The sequence below is a fragment of the Rutidosis leptorrhynchoides genome, chromosome 8 (assembly GCF_046630445.1).
Source record: "Rutidosis leptorrhynchoides isolate AG116_Rl617_1_P2 chromosome 8, CSIRO_AGI_Rlap_v1, whole genome shotgun sequence".
Lineage (NCBI taxonomy): Eukaryota > Viridiplantae > Streptophyta > Magnoliopsida > Asterales > Asteraceae > Rutidosis > Rutidosis leptorrhynchoides.
In genome coordinates this window covers 338,726,345-338,734,738 of record NC_092340.1, presented here as the reverse complement: position 1 = coordinate 338,734,738, position 8,394 = coordinate 338,726,345, and positions in this window count along the sequence as shown.

Sequence of the window (8,394 nt, the reverse complement as noted above, 5' to 3'; positions counted from 1 at the left end):
ACCTTTGTTCGTTGCATTAATACACAACCGAGACCTTGCTTTGATGCGTCACAATAAATCACAAAATCATCATTCCCTTCAGGCAATGACAATATAGGTGCCGTAGTTAGCTTTTTCTTAAATAACTGAAACGCTTTCTCTTGTTCATCATTCCATTCAAATTTCTTCCCTTTATGCGTTAATGCAGTCAAGGGTTTTGCTATTTTGGAAAAGTCTTGGATGAACCTTCTGTAGTAACCAGCTAGTCCTAAAAACTGGCGTATGTGTTTCGGAGTTTTCGGGGTTTCCCACTTTTCAACAGTTTCTATCTTTGCCGGATCCACCTTAATACCTTCTTTGTTCACTATGTGACCGAGGAATTGAACTTCTTCCAACCAAAATGCACACTTTGAAAACTTAGCGTACAACTCTTCCTTCCTCAATACTTCTAACACCTTTCTCAAATGTTCACCGTGTTCTTGGTCATTCTTTGAGTAAATAAGTATGTCATCAATGAAAACAATGACAAACTTGTCAAGGTATGGTCCACACACTCGGTTCATAAGGTCCATGAACACAGCTGGTGCATTAGTTAAACCAAATGGCATGACCATAAACTCGTAATGACCGTAACGTGTTCTGAAAGCAGTCTTTGGAATATCATCTTCTTTCACCCGCATTTGATGATAACCGGAACGTAAGTCAATCTTTGAATAAACAGACGAGCCTTGTAGTTGATCAAATAAGTCGTCGATTCTCGGTAGTGGGTAGCGGTTCTTGATGGTAAGTTTGTTCAACTCTCGGTAGTCGATACACAACCTGAATGTACCATCTTTTTTCTTGACAAACAAAACAGGAGCTCCCTACGGTGATGTGCTTGGTCGAATGAAACCACGCTCTAAAAGTTCTTGTAATTGGCTTTGCAGTTCTTTCATCTCGCTGGGTGCGAGTCTGTAAGGAGCACGAGCTATTGGTGCAGCTCCTGGTACAAGATCTATTTGAAATTCAACGGATCGATGTGGGGGTAATCCCGGTAATTCTTTCGGAAATACATCGGGAAATTCTTTTGCAATGGGAACATCATTGATGCTCTTTTCTTCAGTTTGTACTTTCTCGACGTGTGCTAGAACAGCATAGCAACCTTTTCTTATTAGTTTTTGTACCTTCAAATTACTAATAAGATGTAGCTTCGTGTTGCCCTTTTCTCCGTACACCATTAAGGGTTTTCCTTTTTCTCGTATAATGCGAATTGCATTTTTGTAACAAACGATCTCTGCTTTCACTTCTTTCAACCAGTCCATACCGATTATCACATCAAAACTCCCTAACTCTACTGGTATCAAATCAATCTTAAATGTTTCGCTAACCAGTTTAATTTCTCGATTCCGACATATATTATCTGCTGAAATTAATTTACCATTTGCTAATTCGAGTAAAAATTTACTATCCAAAGGCGTCAATGGACAACTTAATTTAGCACAAAAATCTCTACTCATATAGCTTCTATCCGCACCCGAATCAAATAAAACGTAAGCAGATTTATTGTCAATATGAAACGTACCCGTAACAAGCTCCGGGTCTTCCTGTGCCTCTGCCGCATTAATATTGAAAACTCTTCCGCGGCCTTGTCCATTCGTGTTCTCCTGGTTCGGGCAATTTCTAATAATGTGGCCCGGTTTTCCACATTTAAAACAAACTACATTGGCATAACTTGCTCCGACACTACTTGCTCCGCCATTACTCGTTCCGACACCATTTGTTCCTTTCGTTCTATTAACCCCTGGTCCGTAGACCTCACACTTCGCTGCGCTATGACCATTTCTTTTACACTTGTTGCAAAATTTGGTGCAGAACCCCGAGTGATACTTTTCACACCTTTGGCATAGCTGCTTCTGGTTGTTGTTGTTGTTGCGGTTATTATTGTTGTTGGGATGATTGTTGTAGTTGCTGTTGTTGTTGTTGTTGTTGTTGTTGTTGTTGTTGTTGTTGGGCCGTTTGTTGTAGTTGCGATTGATGTTGCGATTGTTGGGATAATTGTTGCGATTATTGTTGTAATTGCTGTTGTTGTTGTATTGGTGATTCTTATCACCGTTTTCCTCCCACTTTCTTTTAACTTGCTTCACATTGGCCTCTTCAGCAGTCTGTTCTTTAATTCTTTCTTTAATCTGGTTCACTAGTTTGTGAGCCATTCTACATGCCTGTTGTATGGAGGCGGGCTCGTGTGAACTTATATCTTCTTGGATTCTTTCCGGTAATCCTTTCACAAACGCGTCGATCTTCTCTTCCTCATCTTCGAATGCTCCCGGACACAATAGGCACAATTCTGTGAATCGTCTTTCGTACGTGGTAATATCAAATCCTTGGGTTCGTAACCCTCTAAGTTCTGTCTTGAGCTTATTGACCTCGGTTCTGGGACGGTACTTCTCGTTCATCAAGTGCTTGAATGCTGACCACGGTAGTGCGTACGCATCGTCTTATCCCACTTGCTCTAGATAGGTATTCCACCATGTTAACGCAGAACCTGTGAAGGTATGCGTAACGTACTTCACTTTGTCCTCTTCAGTACACTTACTTATGGCAAAAACCGATTCGACCTTCTCGGTCCACCGTTTCAATCCGATCGGTCCTTCGGTTCCATCAAATTCCAAAGGTTTGCAGGCAGTGAATTCTTTGTAGGTGCATCCTACACGATTTCCTGTACTGCTAGATCCAAGGTTATTGTTGGTATGTAGCGCAGCCTGTACTGCGGCTATGTTTGAAGCTAGAAAAGTACAGAATTCCTCTTCATTCATATTCACGGTGTGTCGAGTAGTCGGTGCCATTTCCTTCAAAATAGTCAAATGGAACAAGTTAATCATACAGAATATTAAGAGTAGTTAATAGTATTTCGTAGCATAATATGAACTCATTTATAAAAGCTTTTTCTTCATATTAGCGTTTTATAAGTTTAAATTCGGGTAGTACCTACCCGTTAAGTTCATACTTAGTAGCTAATATACAATTTAACTACTACAATTCTATATGAAAAACTGGTTATAATAATATTTCGCGTTCAAACTTTTACACAATATTTTACAAACTTACAATACCGCTTATTTTACATATAGCATGAAATATAGCACACAATAAATTTGATACAAGATGGTTGTGAAGATAATTCTAGCTAGTACACAAGTCGTTCAGCAAAGGCAATAAAGACACGTAATTCATACGTCCAGAAACAAGTCATGCATTCTGGTTTTACTAGGATTACTTCCCATCCTTGGTCTTGTGGAACATAACCGTTATGGCCGTTGATAAGACAGCGTGTTGTAACGTCGTCAAAGGGACGAGGGTTACGTAATGTCCAACAGTCCCGTAACAATCTAAAAACCTCATTTCTTACCCCAATTACCGACTCCGTCACTTGTGGGAACGTTTTGTTTAATAGTTGTAGCCCGATGTTCTTGTTATCACTTTGGTGAGAAGCGAACATTACTAATCCGTAAGCATAACATGCTTCTTTATGTTGCATGTTAGCCGCTTTTTCTAAATCACGAAGTCCAATATTCGGATATATTGAGTCAAAATAATTTCTTAACCCATTGCGTAAAATAGCATTTGGGTTCCCCGCAATATATGCGTCAAAGTAAACACATCGTAACTTATGGATTTCCCAATGTGATATTCCCCATCTTTCGAACGAAAGCCTTTTATAAACCAAGGCATTCTTGGAACGTTCTTCGAATGTCTTACAAACTGATCTCGCCTTAAATAGTTGTGCCGAGGAATTCTGACCGACTCTAGACAAGATTTCATCAATCATGTCTCCGGGTAGGTCTCTTAAAATATTGGGTTGTCTATCCATTTTGTGTTTTTAAACTGTAAAATAGACAAGAGTTAGATTCATAAAAAAATACTTATTAATACAAGCAATTTTTACATATATCATAAAACATAAGCACACTATATTACATATATTACACCACACGAATACAACTATCTTATTCCGACTCGCTCGTTTCTTCTTCTTCGGTTTTGGTTCGTTTTGCCAAGTTTCTAGGGATATATGATGTTCCCCTAATACTAGCTGTCGTTTTCCACAACGGTTTAGAAAAACCTGGTGGTTTAGAGGTTCCCGGGTCATTGTTACAACTTAAGGACTTCGGGGGTTGACGATATATATAAAGTTCATCGGGGTTGGAATTAGATTTCTCTATTTTTATGCCCTTTCCCTTATTATTTTCTTTTGCTTTTTTAAATTCAGTTGGGGTAATTTCTATAACATCATCGGAATTCTCGTCGGAATCCGATTCATCGGAGAATTGGTAATCCTCCCAATATTTTGCTTCCTTGGCGGAAACACCATTGACCATAATTAACCTTGGTCTGTTGGTTGAGGATTTTCTTTTACTTAACCGTTTTATTATTTCCCCCACCGGTTCTATTTCCTCCTCCGGTTCCTCCTCTTCCGGTTCTGATTCTTCTTCCGGTTCTGATTCTTCTTCCGGTTCCTCTTCGGGAACTTGTGAATCAGTCCAATATATATTCGACTCTTTGTTATTATTAGGTGAGTCAATGGGATTTGTGCTAGAGATAGACATCTATCACACAATATCAAACATGTTAAGAGATTTATATATCACATAATATATACATGTTAATAATATATGGTTTCCAACAAAAATGTTAAGCAATCATTTTTAAAGAAAACATGGTCGAAGTCCAGACTCACTAATGCATCCTAACAAACTCGATAAGACACACTAATACAAATTTTCTGGTTCTCTAAGACCAACGCTCTGATACCAACTGAAATGTCCCGTTCTTATTGATTAAAAACGTTCCATATTAATTGATTTCGTTGCGAGGTTTTGACCTCTATATGAGACGTTTTTCAAAGACTGCATTCATTTTAAAACAAACCATAACCTTTATTTCATCAATAAAGGTTTAAAAAGCTTTACGTAGATTATCAAATAATGATAATCTAAAATATCCTGTTTACACACGACCATTACATAATGGTTTACAATACAAATATGTTACAACAAAATAAGTTTCTTGAATGCAGTTTTTACACAATATCATACAAGCATGGACTCCAAATCTCGTCCTTATTTAAGTATGCGGCAGCGGAAGCTCTTAATAATCACCTGAGAATAAACATGCTTAAAACGTCAACAAAAATGTTGGTGAGTTATAAGTTTAACCTATATATATCAAATCATAATAATAGACCACAAGATTTCATATTTTAATACACATCCCATACATAGAGATAAAAATCATTCATATGGTGAACACCTGGTAACCGACATTAACAAGATGCATATATAAGAATATCCCATCATTCCGGGACACCCTTCGGATATGATATAAATTTCGAAGTACTAAAGCATCCGGTACTTTGGATGGGGTTTGTTAGGCCCAATAGATCTATCTTTAGGATTCGCGTCAATTAGGGTGTCTGATCCCTAATTCTTAGATTACCAGACTTAATAAAAAGGGGCATATTCGATTTCGATAATTCAACCATAGAATGTAGTTTCACGTACTTGTGTCTATTTTGTAAATCATTTATAAAACCTGCATGTATTCTCATCCTAAAAATATTAGATTTTAAAAGTGGGACTATAACTCACTTTCACAGATTTTTACTTCATCGAGAAGTAAGACTTGGCCACTGGTTGATTCACGAACCTATAATAATATATACATATATATCAAAGTATGTTCAAAATATATTTACAACACTTTTAATATATTTTGATGTTTTAAGTTTATTAAGTCAGCTGTCCTCGTTAGTAACCTACAACTAGTTGTCTACAGTTAGATGTACAGAAATAAATCGATAAATATTATCTTGAATCAATCCACGACCCAGTGTATACGTATCTCAGTATTGATCACAACTCAAACTATATATATTTTGGAATCAACCTCAACCCTGTATAGCTAACTCCAACATTCACATATAGAGTGTCTATGGTTGTTCCGAAATATATATAGATGTGTCGACATGATAGGTCGAAACATTGTATACGTGTCTATGGTATCTCAAGATTACTTAATATACAATACAAGTTGATTAAGTTATGGTTGGAATAGATTTGTTACCAATTTTCACGTAGCTAAAATGAGAAAAATTATCCAATCTTGTTTTACCCATAACTTCTTCATTTTAAATCCATTTTGAGTGAATCAAATTGCTATGGTTTCATATTGAACTCTATTTTATGAATCTAAACAGAAAAAGTATAGGTTTATAGTCGGAAAAATAAGTTACAAGTCGTTTTTGTAAAGGTAGTCATTTTAGTCGAAAGAACGACGTCTAGATGACCATTTTAGAAAACATACTTCCACTTTGAGTTTAACCATAATTTTTGGATATAGTTTCATGTTCATAAAAAAAATCATTTTCTCAGAATAATAACTTTTAAATCAAAGTTTATCATAGTTTTTAATTAACTAACCCAAAACAGCCCGCGGTGTTACTACGACGGCGTAAATCCGGTTTTACGGTGTTTTTCGTGTTTCCAGGTTTTAAATCATTAAGTTAGCATATCATATAGATATATAACATGTGTTTAGTTGATTTTAAAAGTCAAGTTAGAAGGATTAACTTTTGTTTGCGAACAAGTTTAGAATTAACTAAACTATGTTCTAGTGATTACAAGTTTAAACTTTCGAATAAGATAGCTTTATATATATGAATCGAATGATGTTATGAACATCATTACTACCTTAAGTTCCTTGGATAAACCTACTGGAAAAGAGAAAAATGGATCTAGCTTCAACGGATCCTTGGATGGCTCGAAGTTCTTGAAGCAGAATCATGACACGAAAACAAGTTCAAGTAAGATCATCACTTGAAATAAGATTGTTATAGTTATAGAAATTGAACCAAAGTTTGAATATGATTATTACCTTGTATTAGAATGATAACCTACTGTAAGAAACAAAGATTTCTTGAGGTTGGATGATCACCTTACAAGATTGGAAGTGAGCTAGCAAACTTGAAAGTATTCTTGATTTTATGTAACTAGAACTTGTAGAATATATGAAGAACACTTAGAACTTGAAGATAGAACTTGAGAGAGATCAATTAGATGTAGAAAATTGAAGAATGAAAGTGTTTGTAGGTGTTCTTGGTCGTTGGTGTATGGATTAGATATAAAGGATATGTAATTTTGTTTTCATGTAAATAAGTCATGAATGATTACTCATATTTTTGTAATTTTATGAGATATTTCATGCTAGTTGCCAAATGATGGTTCCCACATGTGTTAGGTGACTCACATGGGCTGCTAAGAGCTGATCATTGGAGTGTATATACCAATAGTACATACATCTAAAAGCTGTGTATTGTACGAGTACGAATACGGGTGCATACGAGTAGAATTGTTGATGAAACTGAACGAGGATGTAATTGTAAGCATTTTTGTTAAGTAGAAGTATTTTGATAAGTGTCTTGAAGTCTTTCAAAAGTGTATGAATACATATTAAAACACTACATGTATATACATTTTAACTGAGTCGTTAAGTCATCGTTAGTCGTTACATGTAAGTGTTGTTTTGAAACCTTTAGGTTAACGATCTTGTTAAGTGTTGTTAACCCAATGTTTATAATATCAAATGAGATTTTAAATTATTATATTATCATGATATTATGATGTATAAATATCTCTTAATATGATATATATACATTAAATGTCGTTACAACGATAATCGTTACATATATGTCTCGTTTCAAAATCATTAAGTTAGTAGTCTTGTTTTTACATATGTAGTTCATTGTTAATATACTTAATGATATGTTTACTTATCATAATATTATGTTAACTATATATATATCCATATATAAGTCATCATATAGTTTTTACAAGTTTTAACGTTCGTGGATCACCGGTCAACTTGGGTGGTCAATTGTCTATATGAAACATATTTCAATTAATCAAGTCTTAACAAGTTTGATTGCTTAACATGTTGGAAACATTTAATCATGTAAATATCAATCTCAATTAATATATATAAACATGGAAAAGTTCGGGTCACTACATCGGGAATCAGTTTTCGGAGAGTCTTATATATATCTTTGCCTAACCAACCCACCCGACACATTAGTGTGCTCAAGAACATCCCAAGAACAGCAAAAAAGTCGTGATGATCAGCCATTAAACAACTTGTAGCTTTAATCCTTTCAAAACATGTTTTAGTCATAACGGGTGATCCGTGGCTCGGATTTCGATAACCCGAACATGAAAGTGCGTCCAATAATTAATCCTAATACACTAGTACACCCTAAAGACTCCAAAAATGATCCCAAAGTCGGACCATACCTGTACCAATTCGTTTTCACTTTTTAATCTCAACAAAACACCATTTTAAGCATATCTAGAGCTCCGGGAATCGAAATGACATGAATCCGGAGTC